Source organism: Pimephales promelas, chromosome 3, assembly GCF_988280905.1.
Source record: "Pimephales promelas chromosome 3, fPimPro1.hap1.1, whole genome shotgun sequence".
NCBI classification, from domain to species: domain Eukaryota; kingdom Metazoa; phylum Chordata; class Actinopteri; order Cypriniformes; family Leuciscidae; genus Pimephales; species Pimephales promelas.
This window is the reverse complement of record NC_142771.1, coordinates 25,556,851-25,579,492: the sequence shown is the minus strand read 5'-3', so window position 1 is coordinate 25,579,492 and position 22,642 is coordinate 25,556,851. Positions and strand designations below refer to the sequence as shown.

Here is a 22,642-nt window from a genome sequence, read left to right as displayed (position 1 = left end):
GTCTAACGAATATCTAACAATTTCCAAACATTCACACACTATCATTATATACCATTTACAACATGGCAGAAAAATTGGTGTTTTTTGACCACAAATTGTTCATGAGTGGGTCAAATGATAAAAAACCTTAGAAAAAAAAAAACTTAAAGATGCAATTCAGAGTCTTGATGTTTACTATTATTATCAGTGACTATAGTTACAACCATTACTGGAGGCTATTGAGAGATGAGGATTGACTTTGGTTACACATTATCACAGACTGCGTTCGATCTGCACCAGTCTGCTATTGTATATGTGCAGGGCAATTTCAGAGACACCTGTTAGTAAATACAACCGTCAATCTCAAACACTGACACATCCTTTCAAAACACTTCTCTCACAATCATTTACTCCAGAATCTTACACAGGCCTTCAGGTCCTTTCAACCTTCTCTTTTCCAGCAATCTGTCATTTCGATTCAATTACAAAACCCTCCCTCTTTGGCAGACTGTCACCTACCACAAGGAACAGCTGAGAGTGTGAACAGCTCAGTTTAGATGTGCCTCAAAAGATATGTGTGTGTTTGCACATTTTATTTGTCATACAGTCTCTAAGGACTTGTTGATTTGACAAAATAAGTGTCTATAAGGACATGTTCAGTGGCTTTTGGCCCTACAATCTACAACATGTGTACCAGTGTGTCTAACATCTTTCACAACAGCATCAATCACAGCGGAAACTGCTGTTTATCGTTTCTATCACACAGATTCGCGTATCTCGGGAGAGCTTTTACACTAGTATTTCCGTCACTGGGCCATGTGTATAAAAACGTCCTCCCCCCACCATCAAAATCTGTCTTAAATGCAAGGCCATCTGCTTGTGGATTCAATATGGAACAAGGGTACACATGTGAAGGATAAAGAATTAATGTTATTCTTCTGACAGTTCTTTGTAGCTCAAACCAAAGCCTCAGATTAATCTTATGAGGTTCGACACAGAGAGACGTCACATGCTGCAACACTTCACATCAGTAGATGGAGATGAACACACATCAAAGCAACACACACAGGCACCACATCAGAATTTAACAAAAGTACTTTTAATAAATACACACACTCTAATCAAAAGATAAAATACAATAAAAACAGTAATATTGTGAAATATTATATAAAGTAACTATTTTTTTTGATAAAGCTGAATTTCCAGCATCATTACTCCAGTCTGCAGTGTCACATGATCCTTCAGAAATCATTCTGATATGAAGATTTGATGCTCGAGAAACATTTATTGTTCAAATCAATGTTGAAAACAGCTGTGCTGCTTGATATTCTTGTTAAAACTGTGATACATTTCTTTGATACACAGATTTCAAAAGAGGGGCATTTATTTGAAATATAAATCTTTTGTAATGCTATAAATGTTATTTTTCATCAATTGAATATATCCTTGGTGAATAAAAGTATTAATTTCTTTCAAAACAAAGCTGACCCTGAACTGTAATGTATTAAAAAAAAAATAATGTATTTTTTTTTGCCAAATTATGAGATGATCTAAAAAAAGTATAACAATATATAACAGTAATATATATAATATAATATAACAGTATTGTTATAGGCAACAGAATACAATGAATAATTCTCTTAACTACAGCAAATAACACCACACAGACTCACGGTTCAACAACATGTACTTTAATGTCATCAGCCCAACAGCAACACCAGCTAAACCCACCCCTCACTCACTATTAAATATGAATGGCACACAGGCGCATATACATTTCTATACCAGTCAGACTAAACAGCTGCAAGAGGTTAAGCAAACCAAAAAATGTGATAAGATATTTTATTCATTAACATTTATAAAATACTATTGTCAAAATGTACAATGTGTAGTTTTAATTACACTAATGTCATATGAACAGCTAGTGAGTTGTACAACAACACTGATTGGCTTCATCATTCTCTCCTCTCCACCAGTAAGCTGGTGTGTGGAGGGCCCATACATGCAAAACGAAGCATTGAGAACTTTGTAAGAGTACAGACCGTTTAATAAAAAGACAGTGCACTTTGGACAGGAGCCATCTTAGAAAATAGTCTTGATAAGTCGATCCCAGAACGCCGTTCATACAGTTCAGAAGTTCGCTGAACTTCATACAGTTCAGATCACTCAGCACGACGTTCATGGTTCAACTTGTCGTGACTGTTTTCCAAGATGGCTCCTGCCTACACGAAGTGCACTGTCTTTATAAAGTATCTTCTTATTAAACGATCTGGACACTTACAAGGTTCTCAATGCTTCGTTTTGTATGTATGGAGCCTCATTATGTTACTGTGTTAGTGTGGGGCTATTTTGAGCCTTGTTAGTGGTATAAACTAGCGATTTCTTTTTACTTAGTAAATGCCCCCATTACTAGTGTTATACGCTAAACAGTTTTTAGAGATAAAACTCTTTACATTTAATCATCATGAAAACAAATCTCAGAGAACGGTCGACTAGGTACCGATGTTTTATTAGACCAAAGGTTAGTTTTGCGCCGGAGTTCTCCTTTAAATGCTTGAGTTTGATTGGTTGAAAAAAGTTATAAGAAGTGTAATTATTTTCAGGGAAACGCACGGCTAAAGTAGTACCAGGCAGGTCTTTACCGCATTTAAGTTCCTTATCACTTCACCAAATGATTTCAGTCATTTCAAAGTCTCCTCTGAGGAGACACTTAACAGAGCGATTCAAGTCTTGCTTTCAGTACTCACAGCTCATTTCTGTGTGACCGGTTGGCCATTATGCCACCAGGATAAGATTCTCTGGGTATGATCTAGCTCAGTCACACATGTCGAATAGCCACAGACGGCCACACATCAACAGTCTGACTGTGACTGATTCTGTGACAGTGTAAGAAAGCTATATTCTCACACATCCAACTGGCTCAAGCTAGATAGCAAACTGGTCTGTCTTCTTTATTACATAAAGACTGGTGACCCAAATTCATTTTTGTTTTATGCAACGTAAACCTAAATATATTTGAGCAGTATTAAAACAAAAATCCAATGTTTTCAAATCCAATTTCCTGTCCATTTTCACATATGGCCCTACAGCTAGATGTCTAACCCATGGTCGCGTGACTCGACTGTGAACCGCCAGACTGAAGCACAAAGTAGAAACTACTAGTTTAAAGAATACTTTAGTTTAGCGTCCAATTCTCACGATTAAAGTTGCTTGTTATTAGGATGCATATTACTAGGATATTGTCTGTTTATTAGTACTTATAAAGCACACATTAATGCCTTATTCTGCATGACCATTTGACATCCCTTAATCCTAGCCAATTCCTAAACTTAACAACTGCCTTATTAACTATTAATAAGCTGAACTTAGGCAAAGTTGATAGTTAGTTAATAGTGAGAATTGGACCTTAATCTAAAGTGTGTCCCAAAAATGTGAATCACTTTGGATCTACATTAAATACACAATTTTAAATTTCACAATTTCCAATTCTGTCCCAACTAACCCAACTGTCTGATTTTTTTTTTTATAAATATTTGCCTTGTTTTATTTCTCACCAATAATATTTGTACTTTTAATTAACTGGAGGGAAGGGAAATGAACAATAGATTGACAGAAAGATTGTAAATAGATGAACTAGCCTGAAATAAACTGACAGCAGACTTGAAAATTGCCAGATATAGAACGAGTACCGATATCAGCCGAGAACAATCATGGGTCAGTTTTCGACATGACTACAGAATGCAGCCATTAAGACAGTCTGAAATGAGAAACCAAGAGCTGGAACTATGTGCCAAACAAACTCCATATACCTCAATGGCGATGGCTTGAGATGGGCCTCTGATCAATACTTTCATTAGAACTCTCTATTTCTGTCTTTTGTCTTTGAAGAGAGAGAGCACAGAATGACTCAAACTGGTCCATCCTTCCTCTAGAAATCTTTAAATACATCTGGTAAAAACAGAAATGCAATTTGACCAAAAACTACTTGCAATTTTGTTTCATTTATTTTATTGTCAGGCATCTTTCAACCAAAGCAACTCACCAGAATGAGATTAAATGATGTTTCTAAAGCATTGTGTAATTAAAGAATTAACTGTCAATCATGAACAAGAAAGATTAATTGAAAATGTGTCTTTGAGAGTCATTCAACACAATACATCGTTCTGTTCTGTTAAACCAGAGCTGATTGACAATAGAATTTAAATACAATTTAAAGTAACCGTTTCCTATTTGAATATATTTAAAAATGTAATGTATACCTGTCATGTCAAAGCTGAATATACAACATCAGTATAGTCTTCAGTGTCACATGATCCTTCAGAAATCATTCAAATATGATGATTTGCTGCTCGAGACATTTCTGATTATTTTCTATGTTTGAACAGTTGTGCTGCTTAATATTTTTGTGGAAACCAAGTTCTTTTTTACATTACAAAAAAATATCTGTCACTTTAATTCAATTTAATATATCCTTACTGAATAAATAAATCCTTACATTCACGACATTTCGGTGCTCCTAATGGGACAAAATATCAACCTGATCTGTAAATAATATGGTGTCTATCACCATACATTACAATATAATCAACAGCATGTCCTACATGTCAAAAGAAACTACTTTAAAAGTGAAATTTGACAGACTCTGGTCTCTGGATGAGAATATAATCTCTCATCACGAAGCCAGAGTGAGTCAGGTGAGCTGAGATTGCAGTGAGCACTCTGAGTAGTGCTGTAGCTGCACACTGAGACTGATATTGAGGTGAGAGCACTTGTGAGATAGAGAAACACAGACTGTCTTCCCATAGCTGAGGTGGTAATTAATATCAGGGTCTGGGAAGTGTGTTCTGGTGTTTCATTAAGAGCTCCAAACTCTGTCATGATTTCTGTCTGCCCCCTCTGACTTAAGGTCCCTTCATGAAGCGAAGGAGCAGAGAGCTTTTCAGCTTATTAATGGAGAGGATCTGGGGCTTGAAGGAGGTTGGTGGCTGTGTTGAGCTGTTGTTTCCATGAGGACTGCTGCACTACACACGAGAGCATTTCTGTGCCTCCTGTAGCTCACAGTCATCGACAAATCACTGTGCTGACTGATGGCTTCAGTGAGAAAGATTTTAGGATATTAAAAATATTAATTGCCATTAATTCATGGATCATTCGATCACTAATTCATGAAATTTTTTAAAATTAAAATTTTGATTAAGTGTTTCTGTCGTTGATCATAATGTACACCAGTGACTATCACTTAAAAAGATTTGTGGCTAAGAGTCATAATTTGACCTCTGCCCTTTTCACACTCACTTTTACAATGATGTATGACATCAAACAGCATGAGTCATACAGTTCGAAACCCTGCCTGCTGTGACAACCTCACGCTGTGATTCAGAGAAAGTTACGTTACGGAGGTTTGTGGATGCTGTATGTGTACTATGTTATTATGTGAATAGTATTATCATTATGCCAGTCGTTTTTGTTAAATGCAAGGCAAGGGATGCATAGCTGAATCCTGTGAGATGGTCTATAACAAATAAGTAGATCAAGTCACTTAGCACCCATTGAACTCCAGAAATGTTGTGCCGTGACTACAACACTATAATAAATCAACGGCATGAATTTAAATGTACACTGACTTGCAGAGTGAAAACATAATTTGCCTTTTTCTATGCAAAAGTCTGTTAAAAATCATTTATAAGCATAGTTTTGAAAATCAAGGATGTGCTGCATTCAAAAATGAAAAAAAAAGCATCCTCTGATTCATACACAGACACACACACACACACACAAGCTTTTCAGGTCATGGTACACCTCCACATCCTCTGTCTTTCCTGCGTATCTGCAAATACTCTAAGCTGTCAGCTCATTTTCAGAGCTTTATGCAGCACAATTTAATACAGTCAACAAATGTCATTTGTTTGTCACAGAACCTCACAGTTTTGTAGTACTGCTTAAATATGTGTGGTTGGTATGTTTCTGTAAACTGCGATACAATGAAAGCTAAGATATTTATTTACATTTGTCCCTCATGCCCTCATTAAGGAAGAATAAGGCTGATTTCAGAATCGAGAGCGCAGAGAGAGAGAGAGATAAAGACAGAGATGGAAAGGAAAGTGAGCCACAAGCAGCCATAAACAGCTTGACAAAGCATGAAATATTCATCCCAGATGAACATAGACATCCTAAGGCATGAACTTTAGTACCCTCTCATCTTCAGCACATTTCCACGAGAGGGTTTGGTGATTTTTCTGCTTTGTTTTTGGCTGAGTGAATTCGGCATTGTTTTTCAGTTGTTTCTGGATTATTTTGTACGCGCTCTGATCTGATTATAGCAAAGATAGGTCAGCTTACATAATCGCACAGTTCACTACATAAAAACCTCTCCTCCGCGTATCACAAACACGACATACAGCTTACGCCATAAACATCCATAATAAAGACTGTTAGTATTTCCAGTCTTGTGTGACTGATAGCAAATATAGGATTTGATGTGAATAGTCCACTAATGTATGATATTCATAAATCTCCTTTGAAAACCAGACGCGTATGGTCACTCCAGATTCAGAACCACTTAATGCATTAGAAGTCGTAAAGCTGACAGTCTCTCTGAGATCTCTCACTCCCCCACTCTCTCAGATCTGTCTTTTCACTGGCATATCTGTGCCATGTCCTTGCAGTCAGATGCATGCGAGAGACCCCCTGCAGATCTCTCGCTCACACCAACCAGATCCTTCAATTCCTGTCATTCCACAACTATTCACTCGATCTGTCTTCGTAGCTAGAAGAGATAGCTCAGTTTCTCTATTCTGCAATGTCAATAATGGAAATAAGGCTGATATTGGCTCACTTTTTTTAGTCTTTCCGTCTTCATCTCTTTTACTTTTTCTTACGATGTTTTCCAAGCGTTTTTTCATCTAAAGCAGTATTTGCTCTCTTTTTTTTTTATTATGTACTCCTGTAAGCGCCATCCGTGAGGTCCATGCTTTAAACAAATAATATTCTAGATATCATTTTCTATTAATAATAATATAGCTTTGTCTCTGTTTAATGAGACACCAGATCTCATTTGTCTGAGCGTTCAAGTTTTGACATTTCTTGGGGGCAACCATGCAGAAAACATTTCTCTGAGAAAGACCTGAAGGCGAATTTATTTACACATCTAATCCAGATGAGACATTTAACAAAAGCCATTTGCAGTCTTTGTAAATACCATAGAAATATTAAATGTCACCCAATTACGCTGTCAATTGAACCACATTTTAACATAAACATGAAACTATATGCATGCAGCTTTTGGAAAATAAAAGCATCTACTAATATGCCCTTGTGGAAAAGAAGCCTGTCTGTTCTTGCATACTTCAAATTTTGAAAAACTGTCCTTCCAAATAATGTAACATTAATGAAATAAAAGGCCACTTACTTTAAGAGAGTCGTTTACTGTAAGTTCACATTTAAAAGGTCAAATTAAAAGTCTTACATTTAGTTTAAATTGAAATAATGTTTTAATAAACTTTTGTTGTGCTCTAAAGAAGACTTACACACGCTTACAAGTATATTTCAAAGCATGACATACAAGTTTTATTAGAAATTACATTAAAGTATATTTTAGTTTACCATAAATTCAGTACATTCAACAGTACAGTTTAAAGGCATACTTCACATTTTTTGGAAATAGGCTCAACTCCCCCAGAGTTAAACTGTTGAGTTTTACCATTTTCAAATCCATTCAGCCGATTTTCGGATATTTCGAAGAATATCAGTAAACAGACAGTTTCTGGTCTCATTGACTTCAATAGTATGAAAAAATATACTATGGAAGTCAATGAGACCAGAAACTGTCTGGTTACTGATATTCTTCAAAAATCGGCTGAATACGTTCGAAAACAGTAAAACCCAACTGTTTAACTCTGGGGGAGTGGTAAAATGAGCCTATTTTCCCCAAAAAAAGTGGAGTATCCCTTTTAACCATATTTCAAAGACAATGGCAATTTTGAAATGACATATCGTGAGCTTAGAATTATAGGGTTATATCAGTTTTTGACATAATCTGATCCATTAGGTGTTTATTAATGCCTGTGTGGTGTTATTTTTGTAAAAAAAAAAAAAAAAAAAAGATTAATAGATAAAGCTATAATAGAGGATTATACTACATAACAGTTTTGCCGGCTGGGATGTAAAAACTTTGATGCTCAACATCTCAGAACTACCCTAAACGGAGATAGAACCTTATAATTCTAAGCTCACGATATACGTATAGGATGTATTTAAGTCCTACTTAAGTGTTTCAAAAATCACTCTCAAGTAAGCTAATTGTATTGATACATTCAATGTAATTGCTGTTAAAATGCAATTAAATGTCTAAGCCATACAGTTTTCACTTAAGTGTGTGCTTTTAAACTACACTATTCCACAATAAGTTTTTAAAAGTATGCTAAAGTGTAAATCTTTTTCACAAAGAATGGTATAGGCTAAAATTTAGCTTGGTCCCCATGTTTTAGTAAAACAGGGAGCATCCTGGTCCTCCTCAGTCCAGCTTTTTACAGAGGTGGAGGCCAAATGCAGCCATAATTTGACAAACATGACCTTGTGACCGTCAGCTCAGTCATACAGTCAGATTAGCTTCTCTGGGAACAACTGCACAGCTGCAGGGAGCTCGTGCCGTCACTACAACAACAAGAGAGCTGTACCTTACGCAAGGGCTTGACACACAGAGACCTGAAAGCAGGAAATTCATGATGTCACTCTGACCCGTTTGAGCTCGCGCACACACTTATTCTCTCTCTCTCTCTTTCTCTCTCTCTCTCACACACACACAAACAACATGCAGCAGTCTGGGGACTTTGAGTTTGAGTTATACATACCTAATTAAAACAAGAGACAGCCAATTAGGCAGGAGACCTGGTGACATAATTAACATATCAAAGAGCAGAGGAATGAGGGAATGAGGAGAGGGAGAGAAAGAGAGATGCGGCAATTAAAAGGTCAAAAGAGGGAAGCAAAGAAATATTTTGTGAGAGGTATAGAGAAATGCATAAGGGTTTAGGCACCACAAATGTCGAATATGACTTCCTCTTTGCTCTGATCTTGTGTCTCATGCGGTGCCGAACCCAGCAGGGTCTCAGCACCATTATTTAAAGAAGAGTGCTCAACACACTCCACTTCTGAAGTGCGGAGGACGGCCGCATCTTCAGCCGCATACTAAAACATCAGTTCACAGAGACGCACTTGAGAGGCTGCGGCTGGGACTGTTTGAAATGTAGCGAGAGCTTCCAGAGATTTCTGAGGCAGAAAATGAATCAGATGGCATTCTTTTCTCAAGTCTTAAAGGTGCAATGTGTAAATATTTCAATGAGTATCTATTAACAGAAATCCAATAACTATGTTTTCAGTGGTGTATAAAGAACTGACTTAATAAACTGTAATGTTTTTATTACCTTAGAATGAGACATTAATATCTACATAATAATCGAAATAATCTTATCACTATTCCGCACACAGCAATTTTTAATAAACGAGCCCAATCGAGTAAAGAGTTCATGCGTCAAATCTTAAAGGTACAATATGTAGGGGTTTTGTAATAAAATATCCAAAAATCACTTGCACAGTGTGATATATTACCTGGAGTTGTGTGACGGCACCAATGTGTCCCTGAGCAAGACACTTGACCCCTAGTTGCTCCATTGATTGATCACAGTATCAAAATAAATGAACTACAAATGAATTAATGTGGTGTTATGAAATCTGCACCCCTTACAAATGGAGTGCACATAAAACGTATGCAGAAGAAAAAAATGGGGGAGGGGGAAGAAGATGAGAAGACAAGGGAATGGAGGAAGAAAGCTAGAAAGTGTCTCTTGTCCTGTGATCAGAGGCAGCTTGTCAAAGACTCCCTTGCCGACACTTTAATGATTCCTCACACGTCAGAAACAAACTCCGAAGATGATGATCATCTTTTCATCTGCTGTCTCTGGCCTCATTACTGCCACAGCGCTCTTGGTCATGAGTGGGGACCAGGAGTAAGAGAAAGAAAGAGACCGAGTCACAGAGAAGAGTAAAAAGCAAAACATTTTGATCTATAATTTATTTCCAATGCAATGCCTTTACTCAGCTTCTAAAACATCTTAGGAACATGATGACTGGTTTATGATCATTATTTCAGCAAGTCACAATCTTTCAGTCTCCTCCCTCTTGCTCTCATTCTCCTAACATGATATATTATGCGGACATTTACATTTTGCGGACTTTGTTCTGTGGAAATCTTATTAGTGATATTTGTTAAGGCAGCATTTCTCATTATTAGGGTTAGGGATTTGAATATTAGATATTGTATGTTGTTATGCCTGCTGGACTGTCAGACATTGAAGGAGGGACTTTATAATAGCCATCAATATATCAATAGTCAATAGCAATGTTTCCATCCATAGTTACCTAAAGGCACCGGGATGATGGAGCCAGGGTGTCGGCTTTCATCTCTGTATATATTGTTTATTTAAGGGACAAGACATAATATTTCTTGCCTGATCTGATTAGAACAATAATTTCTTTGTGTGTGTGTGTGTGAGGCATGATTGAACAATGGAGACATAAAAACAAACCCTGTCTTTCTCGTTGATGCCCGACAGATTTAACCATAGGATTTAGTAGCGATCCACCTTAGTTTCATCGTAAGAGCAGGCATGTCTATTCTGTAACTAGAATGTTACAATACAATATAGAGACCTTCGGTTGTGTGCATTTGCTTACTGATATTTTAACTGTACAAAAATAGCTTACTTGCACGTTGAAAATAGGATGGATATTGACAGGTGTTGTGTTGGTGAGCTGAGAGATACACAATATATCGTTATAAACAGTCCATAAGACACTAAGGGCCCTATTTTAACGATCTAAGTGCATGGTCTAAAGTGCACGGCGCCTGGCAAGTTTGAATCTTGCGTGTTGAACTTTTCCTAGTTTAATGATGCTAAAATTGGTCGGCGCGCCCAGCGCATGGTCTAAAGGGGTTGTCTCTATCCTGTGTAATGTGTAATGGGTGTGTTTTGGGGCATAACGTGCAATAAACCAATTAGAGTCTCATCTCCCATTCTATTTAAAAGCCAGTTACACTCGCGCCATGGCGGATTCACTATTTACATTGCGGAATGTGCAAGCAGAAAAACGGAACACTTCTCTAGCAAGGAAACGGATTTACCCTCTCTCACACAAGCAGAGCATCTACGGGACAAAGTGTATATGTGCGTTGTGGACCCGCCTATTGCACCATTGACTTTAGACAAGGTTTCAGTTGGTCAATGACGCAGTCTCAGTTGCCTCAAAATAGTAACGCACCAACAATGCGCCTGAACAAACCTTGTATTACCAATTAAAAGGTTCCAATCAGAGTTACAGCCACATAATGAACTTACAGTTACAGTTTACAGCCACAGAATGAACCACATGCAGTAAACCAATTGTTTTGCATTGCAAAACAGCTCGCAGTAGTGCTGTTTCATCATTCATTCCTGAATGAATCAGTGTTTTGATCGAATGGGTGAATAATTTATTGACTCGCTCAATGTGTTTAGTGCCTGAATGAATTAGCGTTGACATATAAATTCAATTGTCATCACCTCAATAGCTCAATATAGCATATAGCTCCCTTCCTACAATAAATTCAAATGTATGTTAGATTTGTGAAGGAGATGTGCTGCTCTAGTGGACATTAGCTCTTTTTTTCCTGTCACCTGAGGTGTTATGGAGGATGTACTTGGGACAATCAGTCCCAGGTGAGCCTGATGACCCTGTCCCCTGAGGCGCCCCACTCACCCATAATGGTTGCAGCTGGGTAGTAGACAGAGAATAATATCCATTTAAAGCACCCAGGTCACCACACCATCTGGCCCTTTTGGGGAAGCAGAGAAGCCACTGTCCCAGTGATATGAATAATTATTCTTTCTCAACTCTGCATTTATTCTCTGTTTGAGGTCTATTCTTTGGTCCCCAGTTTGTCATTCTATACTTAACCATACATGTATTGGAGATGAACAGGAATATTCTCTTATCTTTGTTAGCATTGTCAACCGCTTGTTCGGTGAAATTAGTTTAGTTCCCTTTCAAGGGAACTCGAGCTGCATTTGAGACGCGGTTGGAACGCTCTGCGTGATTACGTCGTGAAGCACATGTAAATTCAGTCCAATGGAAGGAAGCCCGAAACGTCAAGGCGGATGACGTCATAGACCAGGAAACTATAAAGCACCCCTGAAATTTGACCGCGCCAGCTTCTGCACCTTCAGCAAGCGCTTTCTGTGAAATCTGTCCTTATCTATCTGATTTATTCAAGTGTAGGACACATGAACATGAGCAAGAATGTTACACTACAAACAGAGCTCATGTCTTGCATCCGTCAGTACCTGCATGCAGAGCACATTGCTCCTTTAGTAGGAGTGAAGGCAGATGAAAATGGACAATACAAAATAGAAGCACCATCCTGATAATGCTGACATTGATTATACACTGAGTTGTTGTTGACAACATAATCACCTGCCCTGGGACTTGATGATATCCTGCATCTTATCACAGCTTAATCAGGTAATCATTCTCTGTATTCAATTTAAGAAATGTAACTGGTTTCCATTCAGTTTAACTGGTTTCCACTGAAACACAATAACAAAAAAAAACATCTTTTTTTTTTACATCAGGGTCTGAGCCGGTCGGCCATGATGGTAGGAGACGCTATCGGTTACCAGGGTTTTTATCGGTTTTTAACGCAACAGTTACTTCCAGGCATGGTAAAACAGTGCGGTATTGCGAGAAACTCCTCTACTACCGATCTAAAAATACACGTAATCAATACTGTTTTGTCGTGGGAATCCTACCAACATGGCGGAAAGGGGAGTTCTCAATAGCTTGGAGGTGTTTGTTCCTCTTCATGACGACTATAGCTCCAACACACCTGCCTGAATGTTTTCATTGATCCCAATAACCTTAATTATTAGACTCAGGTGTGTTTAATTAGGAGATAAAATCAGACACCCCTGCCAGTGCATTCATTTGATATTGAAGCATTAATAGATTTTAGAAAAATAAATTAAACAAACAGAATTTAACAATACTGTAATTGTAGTTAGAATATTGTGCTCAGCAACTTAAAAAAAGTTAATCGTATCGTGTTTAGTATAATAACATTCTTTAATTTGACTGTATGGATGACAACTGAATTGACTCGTTCTTGACATCATGCTCTCTTTTTCAGATTTCAGTGTAGTCTGATGCAAGACAGATTTTTAAAAACCTGAACTGGACCAAGGCTGAAGTGCTTTTGTCCTATTTCTAACTCTTTCTTTTTTAAAGAATAATCTTTTAATGTATAAGAGAGAGAGAGAGAGAGAAAGAGAGAAATTGGTGCTAAACCAAAAAAAGTGCAGTCAGAGTCAACAAGAGGGAATATGAGCTGACTGAAAGGGAGAGCTAGAATAAGAGAGAAAGAGCACTAGAGTGAGATATGGGGAATTATTCTCAGTGATAACTCAAATAGATGTTCTTGTGAATGTGACCAGAGGATTGAGTGCTCTTTAATATCCAACCCTGCTTATGGAAGCCCTCCAGATACGTGCTCTGTGCCCTCTCACACCGAGCAGTGCCTCATGAACACACATGTACACTCAGAGGTTGTGCACGCACAGCGCTTTTTGCCACCGTATGAGCAAGGGTATAGGTTTGTTTAACTTCAGTCAACCTGTGCAGATGCATAGGTACAAATCTTGCAATCTGTATTTATTAAAGGTTTTTCCTTGCCATTTGGTACATACTGTACAGTATGTGGTTTGTCACGGTCTCTTTCAACTAAATTTTTAATTTCTCAACAATCAGACACAATGTCATTCTAAATAAGAGGTATTGGCTACCCTCTTAATGTCATGAGGCTAATATATATATATATATATAATTTCATAAATCAATTTGATTAGATCAAATGAATTTCAATGTAAAAGTCATCCTTTTGAAGGTCTAAAATGTCATCTGTAAAAAGTAACTTAGAACCAGTCACATTAAATTGGGTCCATAATACTCGGAGAAAGCTATCCATTAACATTTCATCTTAATGGCAGTTACTCAGTTGGTACAAGACTTCCTGGGATATGCAATGTAAAATCTAGATGAGGTATAGGCTAACAATTGATGAGCCAATCACCTTTCACGTTTTAAATGGAGAGTTTTCTGACAAATACAAATTCTGTCATTTTCTTACTCTTCATTTCAAACCTATGAATTTTTTTTTCTGTGGAACATAAGACATTTTGAGAAATGTCTTTTTCTTTTTGTCTCTTTTTTTGCAACCAAATTTCTCCCTTTTTTCAATCAACCAACATTTGGCATTTTTAAAATTATCACTCATTCATAATTGAAAGGCAAACTTTTTTTAATGCTTTCAAAAGCATTCATATAAATTAAACAGTATGATATAGCATATATCAGTTTTCGGACCACCATGCTCTTAAGGATATTGGCGTTAGAAACTGAATTGTATATTGAATTCTGCAGCTAATAAATTACATTTAATTAAAACTGACATTGCTACTATTCCTTTACCATATTTACCAAATTATACATCAATGCATATAAGATTACATACAAGCACACACCTAGTTCACTTACACAAAATCATCTCTTAAGCTTGCAGCTTTATTTAACGCAGGCCTTTCTATTTGTGGGGGATGCAAATCGTGTCAGAAACTTTTCAGAAACTTGCATGCTCAAATCCACAGTGTGTTCTGCTGTTGGACTGTATCCAGTGGAAATAGCCAGATAGAATAAAACCACACACAGAGCTCTCTGCAGGACAATATGAATCTGGAATAAAATGTTTAATTCATGACCACAATAAACTCATATCCTTGTACAACAATTTGCTCCACAGGGGATCGCTAACAAACGATCCTCGGTAGGCCGTTCGTAATTGCATTCTGATTGTGTGTGTGTGTGTGTGTGTGTGTGTGTGTGTGTTTGTTTGCATTGCACCCGTACGCCTTACATCTGCGGGTCTCTCCACTTCTGTGGTTCTTAAACTTGCCAGCTAGTTTGGTGAGCCACTGTATTATTTGTTATTCCTGTCTTACTTCGCTCTTGCTGGCACATTCCCCAGTGTGGAGACACTAGACTCACGTTAACTCCAGGGTGAATTAAGCAACTATGTCTCTGTGCGGGACCAACAAATCTCTTTTCCTCACTCACTTGTCCACCAAGTCCCCCCTCTCCCCATGCTGGGGCCCTTAGTTTTTTTTTTCTTTAATATAAGAGCCCAGATATCCTAGTAATCCTCCCTTCTCCCCTCCCCAACCTCCCTGGCTGCAACCTCCTGTAATTGAAAAATGGCAGGCGAGGAGATTAAGCAAGGCTTATCCCTCTGAGGTGTGTGTTTTATCGCGCAGCAGCAAACAGAAATCTCTCCTCCACCCTTCTCCACAGGAAACTTTTGCCTTCCTTTCTGTTCTCCCGCTTTCCTGCCTCCTTGCTCTCTTTCGCACCATTTGGTTCTGTCATCATGCTATTTTCATAGTCAAGAGCCTCTGTTAGCACTGTTGCCTCTGAATTCAAATGCCCCATCAGTAAGGCTTAAGTTCCTGTTTGTGGACATCAAATCTGAAACGTGTTCTTTTAAAGTCGGCATGAAAGGGAAGTTGCAAGAGTCTTTTGTTCCCTATTGTGACATATACGAGTGAAACATGTAAATGTAGGGTGGACTTGATTTTGTCCATTGGTTTGGATCATTGGATGGTTGTGGTTTGCGATTGCTGTGAGGTCATGTGATTGACAGTATATCATTTAGCATTACATACCAGTCAGTTCTCATCCAATTTGATTGGCTGTGCGGTGTTCCTGGTAGACTATAAGTGTGTATTACTGGTAATAGACAAAATAGCAATATTGTGTCTAAAATTGTTGCTCATTATTAAAGAAACAATGGTATGAGGATGGCTAGTGTGCACATTTTAAAACAGCAGGAAATTCTCTAGGCTGTATATAAAAACTCTGCATGTGAAAAGATCAAATTCAATTTGAATCTTGAGAAATATATAAACACACACATCAACCTGATTATGTTTGGATACACCATTCAAAATGGTTTCATTCATATTGAAACAATACCTGTCTATGTAAGCTAAGGAGTAGGATGATTGGGTAGCCATGATGAATGGACAGAGGCCGATGGGCAAGATTGGCTTGGATGCCGGGGTTACACCCCTGCTCTTTTCGAAGGACATCCGAGGGACATCTCATCCAAAGGATAGTGCTTTTTTCTCCATCATTATACTGAGGCATTAGGACCCACAGAGACCACATTGTGAACCCCCCTGCAGGACTAACACCTCATCCAGCAGAAACCTTGTTTTCCCAGGGGTTTTCCCATCCAGGTTCTGACCAGGTCCAACCCTGTTTGGCTTCAGTGGTGATCACGTGAGAGAATTATTTCCTACGCAACAGTTTTTGGCTGACAGATAATAAAAATCCAGGAAAATAGACAGAGACCAGCTGGCAAACCAGCTAAACAAGCAAAATCGGGGTTGGCAGGGAGACCTGTGAAAACTAGAAAAGACCAGTTAACCACCTCAGGCTATTTTTTTTTCTCATGTTATTATTTAGAAGATTCTGACTGCCTCATATTGAGTGTATTTCTTGAAGTATTTGGATCATCAGTCAGCACTGGATGGGTTTGATGGGCAGTTGTGTAGGTGTTTGCAGGATGGATTTTCATTGTCTGGCATCGTGCTCAAGACTGTTTATTAAGCTGGTTGGTAAGAACATGCCGTTCTGGCTGTGGATTTCACATCACATTGACTGTGCTCATGGTACATTGGAAGCATTTTTATTGTTTGTTTGTTAATGTAGAGGAGAATATGGGGTTAAACTGCAGAAGTAGGAGGGGCTTTGTTAGTGAGCAATGTGTCTCTGCTGTTACTGGAGAGAGATTATCTAATGATTGAAGATGTAGCATGTGGGTGTTATATTCCCTTGCCACATATACATGCACACACATACACATTTGATATTCTTTTATATTAAGTGGATTTTGTCATGATATATGAATCTAGTAGTAGTGTCTCTTTCTGTTGTGTTTCTGTGTGGGTGTGTGTCTGTGTGGGTGTGGTTACCAATCCCGTTCTGATGATCTGCGCCAGCTGTAATCAATCGCTGGTTTTTATTTATGTGCACTAAATCCATTTCGTGTTGTCAGATCGTTGTGCCTTTCTCCGCTGTCGTGTCCTGTTTCTTGAGTTGGCCGTCTCTCGTTTTCCTTGTGTGGAGTTCTGTTCATTGTGGATCTTCTTTGTGGTTTGTCAACAGTCTGGATTGTTTATTGTTGTTTCCTGAGCACGCCGGTCACCACACTCTTCAACTGTTGCCTATCAAGGTCACTGTGTTACTTTCCATCTGAGTGTTTGTTCCCCAACCTGTGTATGTGTGTTTATCTGACGGCTAATAAACACTTGTTTTACTTGCAACTGTATCCGTTCCTGAAATCACCACAGATTTGGATTTTCATGGACTTTTCATCTGACCCACACATAGACAGTTTGAAAGGGAACTTGAACTGTGTTGAAATGCATTGGGGAACGCCTCAGGCGTGACAGGTGTCTGAAACTGCTATCGAATCACGGCAATCCTATTGACCTCATGATGTTATTATCGTGCGACCCAGAAGTATAAAAGGGGTGCTTACAAACACGACATTCGTCTTTTCATCTTCAGGGACTGTTGTGTTTTTAAATGCTTGTAAATGTGGTAAGAGAAATTTAAAAATGAAATGCACGGGGAAGGCTGATTGTTTTCATAAGTGTGCTGACCCGTGCCCAAGATATTTGACACCGGGTGACACATATGAACTGTGCGTCTTCTGGATGAAGAGGGAGCCGCCTGTGCAAACTGTGAGCGTTTTTCTTTGGGAACGCTCTGCTGTCATCATACCCTCTTCTCAAGTGAGGAGGGCTCAGCATCTGGACCTCGTGGTTCAGGTCCTGCTTGTGAAGGCAGTTGTTGGATTCAGGGAGGCAACAGCATGCTCAGCTGCTTTCAGAACTTATACCACTGAGATCCGGATCCACGCCCAGACAGGCGGGTGGGCCTGGCCCTTCATGGTCCGAGGATCTTAGATGGAGCCAGAGAGCCAGTGATACCTCTCGTGCGCCCCCTCCATGGAGGAGCAGGTAGCAGAAGAGGCGTGACTCCTGCAAGAAGAGGGATCTGAGGGAGGTGATCCAGCACAAATGTACACAGCGTTGGTGATGGATCGTCTCCCTGGAGGGTGTGTTACATCTAAACCCTCTCCTCTCTTCCCAACTCCCCAGGCGTTTCTTACATCAGGCTTGGAGCTGGGCCCATGATGAGAACGATTTTCTGATGGCCCGCCTCGGCTTGGTTAGAGTGTCTCAATGGTAGACCCCATGTTCATCGAGAACCGTCTGGTGAGTCTTCACTCTGTACGCCACAGGAGAGCTGAGTGGTCTTCTCTAAAAAAACATGTTTTGTGTGCAACTAACATTAAAAAGTATTTCTCTACAGACCTTTTGTTCCCTGTGTAGAGTTATGGGAAAATGTTATTGTACATTAAGATAAGGTAAACTTGGATATTAGGACCCTGAGGTTCCCTTGTTTGGTGGCTAGAACAATATAAAGAAGCACCAATTAAATGGGTGTCTTTTGTGCGAATGTGATTGCTTCTTTTTTGTATATTCACCTGGTACTTTTTGTGAATTCATGGAGTGTGCCACCGCTCATTCTAGGTGTAAGGAACTGTTAATAGCTTAGGGTTCCTCTCATGATGAGAGCTTTTTTTGAGGCTGTTAGTCTTTTCCCAAAACCAAAGTTTTTTGGTTTTGGAGTGTAGACTGACTGACGCTGGAGCTTCAGATAGATTTTATGTCCGCCTGACATTGTTTGGTCCTGAGTACATCGCTCCCTTGAGTTCTGTTTGGGATTTCATACAGGCTGAGTGTTTTTTTGCAGCCCTCATATGAGATCTCTAACTCCTTTTCCACCAAAAAAGAACTGGTTCGGAACTGGTTCAAAGTTGTGTTAAATTTGCGACCCTTCTCAGTACCTGTTTGTTTTCCCACTGATTAGAGATCCCAGCAAATGACGTTGTTGCATCACTGTGTAAATCGCCATATGTCTTAGCTTTCCCCGAAATGCTTGCGACAACTTTAAGCATAACAATTACAATAGCGGACTAAATCATCTTTCTGCAAATGTTTCTCCTGGCTTTGCGATCCTACATTGGCATCAGACTATCTTTCTACTACCACTGTGTTTTTAGCAATGGTGGTCACAACCTTTCCCATCGTGTTGTTGGTCAACCCACCCCCAGCCCCGATGTAAGAGTGACGGGGTAAAAGAGCGGTTCTCTGGTTCTAGTTGAGCAAAGAGTTGGTGCTGCTTTAGAAACAATTTTCCTGGCCGAGAGCCATTTTTTTGCCTGTCGAAACACAAAGAACTGGTTCGCGAGTAGGCACCAGCTCCGAACCGGCTCTCAAAATGCTTTGGTGAAAAAGGGGCATCTGTCTTTAGACTGTGGCTCATTCCAACCCTCAGGCAGATCTATGCTTACAGGCTGGCCCTCACCAGGTCTGCCGTAGTTGTTGGCCTAGGCTATACTAGGGATACTGGAGGCGTTCTGCTAAAGCATTTCTGCCTCTGGCCCTTCATTATGTGAATGTAGGCTTTTTAAGCATCCCGATATGACAGCCTCCTCTCATGGTGGAAGTCCTTCGGCCAAGGCCCGCCATTTGCCATTTGATGTTGGGCAATGTTGTGGTCATGCTGGCGTCTCATTATGAGTTATGAGTGCTCTTGCCACACGCGCCTACATTTGAAATAAGGAAATTTTGGTCGGCAGGAAAAATAGTCCAACAAACCATACGAATTCAATGCGAATATGTGTATCGTTACACCCGTGGTAGTAAGCCTAACAGGCCTCCTCGGAGATGATTCCCAACATTGTGTGACATACATTATAGCCGCGACCAGGTAGCTAGTTGTATTAGGCCTCCTGTGGGTGGGCCCAATAATTGTGATGGTGTAGTATGGTTCCCAACAGTGTCATTGTAGCAGAATAGACTGCTAGTAGGCCCAACCAGGCCTCTTTGATAGCCTGAATGGCTGACAGCACTGACTTGCTTCGGGCCTAGTAGGCCTCTTTAATCCTCTAAGTGAGTCTCGAGGGGTGTACAAACAGCAGTGTTGATGGTCAGGCTCTGACCTTTACAGGCCTTCCTGACCCTGAGCCCCATCATGTGGTGCTCGACTGTTATTTCACTGGCCAATCAGACAATTGGCCTCAGTGGGCCTCTCTGGATGCGAGCCCCGATTACGATCAGCCAAATAGGTCTGACCACTGTCAGGTGGTTGGCCTTATCAGGCCACCATGTAGTCCACAACTTTTTCTGGTTCGTGGCAGTTAGTTTCTTACATAAGACTCTCAGGAGGTCGGCTTTAACATGCCGCTCCGAGGCTCAGCCCCATGACTGGCCTTAGCAGGTGCCCCTGGGACTGACACTATTCAGGATTCATAGCAACCAGTTGTTTAGCTTGCTATCAGGTATTAGACCTCTTCAGGCCTCCTTGAAGGCGAGTTTCCACATAAGGTGATTATCAGGTAGTAGGCCTCACCAGGCCTCCCTGAAGGTGAGTTCTCTCATATGGTGGTTATAAGGTAATAGGCTTCAAGTCCCAAGGACAGGCAATTGGACAGCTAGCCTGACTAGCTATCAGGTAGTAGGCCTCACCAGGCCTCCTTGTACATGGTTTCATAGTGATGCTGGGTTTGGGCAGCTAGTGGTCGCTTCTGAAGGCCAGCTTGTGCCCTGGCTCGACTGAAGTATTTATTCTCTGCTACTGGTTCCCATCCGGAACCTCTTTTTATCCTGCCTACATCCTGGTTTGCCTACCAGGTGGACCATGTGTTTCCCTCACTGAGGGTCACTATGAGCATGCGGACTCCTTGGGTTTTCCTGTGAGTCTTATAGCTTGGGCTATGACCGTAGGGAATGCTGTCACTGACAGCCCAGTGTGACCTGAGGGTGAGTGATTCTAGCATTTCATTTGAATTGGTTGGTTTTGATAGAAGTCACTGCCACTTAGCATGCACTCCAGTTAGCATGGTGGCATTGGTATATCATTCACCAATGAGTTACGACACAGTTTCGAGTTCCCTTTGAAAGGGAACGTCTAGGTTACGATCTGTTACCTGAGAACAGGGAATGAGACACTGCGTCTCTTTGCCTTGCTTTGGGTCCTGCCTACCAAACAGTCTCTTCAGACGATAAGGTGAATGTCATGTTTGCAAAGCACCCCTTTTATACTTCCGGGTCGCACGATGATGTTATTATGGGTTGTCACAGGTTAATAGGATTGCCATGATTCGATAGCAGTTTCAGCCACCTGTCACGCCTGAGGCATTCCCCAATGCGTTTCGACGCAGTGTCTCGTTCCAAGTCATGATCTTCATTTAACTAAACCATCTAACTTTCACAGAAACATATTGACATTAGCATTCAGATTTGAAGCATTAGATTTATGAGTATTCCAAGTGGTATACATCAAATGTCTGTTTCACTCTATTTGTATGGATTTGCCTTCACAAGTATAACCAGAGAGGTCAGAAGTGATTAACTGTGCTATAGGTTTCAGTGCTTACTGTACATCAGATCAAAAACTCTGTGTTATTGGAAGAATAAGAGACTCTGTGTTACTAGTGGAATAAGATGTTTGTGACCGGGTGAGTGTCAGTATGACATGCATGTGCATGTCTGTTTGCTTAATTTGTTTGTTTATTAGTAACCGCATCCACAGTGTCAGACCCTGTGGCAAAGCAATCTCAGTACGATACATTACCTCTAAGGGTTTATATGTTTTGCGACCTGATCCAAGCACGCAGCCGTTCGCACTCTCTGAAAGGTCTCGCTTCATCCCTCACCTCAATCACGACAAACTCAATGCACATTACCAGCCACGGTCTTCTCACAAAGTCATTTAAACTCTCATGTTGGGCATTATACCGATTCCTGGGGACTGTAAACTTTAATGTCAGGGTGTGTGTAGCAGAAGCTCTACAGGTTTTATTGCAGATATGGTTGATTATGGGGGTGTGCAGCTCATGCGGCAGCTCACGATCAGGGCAGACAGAGCAGATGAGTGGGGTTTGGCTGTCTCGGGAAAGGTACATTCGCTAAGATGACCCCGATGTCTACCATGACCCTGTTATTGCAGCTGCCTGTCTCAGCAGATGACAAAGCAGCCTTGACCTTTTCACCCAACGTGTAAAATGGCCATGAATGACAAAAGTGAAAATCTCAACCAATGAACAGGAAGTTAAGTAGGGTAGTCGCTCACTCATGCAGTCTTATTTGGAGAAATATCATGGTTCTTATGTCATTTAGGAGGATTTCATCTCATTCTTCAGTCTTTGGATATTATGCATGTTGGATATTGTTATGCTTATATTTATATTATAAATATATTTGTAAACCTACTGTACATTGTTATGTACTATTGTATAGACATTTTAAGTAACTGATACTTGTCATAATAATGCTTCTTGACACAGGATGGGGATCTTTTTTCAACCCGATCTCATGAAATGTGTCTTTATAACACACATTGTGCAATTTTTACATGGAAATTCATTTTTTACGTGCATATG

The 22,642-nt window shown here is 39.8% G+C and overlaps 1 protein-coding gene across 3 annotated transcripts in view; it reads left to right on the top strand.

Annotated features, from left to right (window-relative positions):
- Nucleotides 1-22,642, top strand: part of elfn2b (extracellular leucine rich repeat and fibronectin type III domain containing 2b) — an 89,765-nt gene that overhangs the window by 36,658 nt on the left and 30,465 nt on the right. The window contains exon 1 of one of the 3 annotated variants that reach the window (XM_039687016.2): nucleotides 18,278-18,407. The exons of the other annotated variants lie outside the window; for them this stretch is intronic. The gene's annotated coding sequence lies outside the window, so the exon portion shown is untranslated. Of the gene's footprint in view, nucleotides 1-18,277; nucleotides 18,408-22,642 lie in introns of those variants that run through there. 3 annotated transcript variants of the gene reach the window in all.